This window comes from Triticum dicoccoides, chromosome 7B (assembly GCF_002162155.2).
Source record: "Triticum dicoccoides isolate Atlit2015 ecotype Zavitan chromosome 7B, WEW_v2.0, whole genome shotgun sequence".
Taxonomy (NCBI): domain Eukaryota; kingdom Viridiplantae; phylum Streptophyta; class Magnoliopsida; order Poales; family Poaceae; genus Triticum; species Triticum dicoccoides.
The window spans coordinates 377143950-377144464 of NC_041393.1; positions in this window are offsets into that span (position 1 = coordinate 377143950).

Below are 515 nucleotides of genomic sequence, written 5' to 3' on the forward strand. Positions count from 1 at the left end.
TAAGTATTTTGTTGTAAGTAGAAACAAAATAAAATAAATAAAGTAAGAAAGAAAACAAAAATACAAAAAAAGTGTTTTCAAATTTGAAAAGTAATGGCACTAACAGAAAGTTTATAATTTTCCTAAAACTAAAAGCAAAAAGAATTAAAAAATAAAGCAAAAAACAAAAGAAAATAAATAATGCAGAAAACAAAACAAAAAAATGGAAAAAAAATAAAAATAGCAACAATAAGTAAGGAAAACAAAAAAACAAAAAAATGCCTCCTACTGGGCCCCCACGACCTGAATACGACTTGAAACCCTACTATGGGCAAGGATTCAGGCCCGCAGTAGGCCCAGAAGGCCCATCAGGTAAAGCAGTAGCAAGTAGGCCCGTAAGCCTGCAGTGGAGAGGAGCTCGAGAGGGGTGCGGCAGTGGGGCTTATAAACCACTGCACACCCCTCTCAACTAGCGAGGTGGGACTAAACTTTGGCCACGACGCGGGCAGCACAGGGGCCTTTGGTCCAGGTTGGTG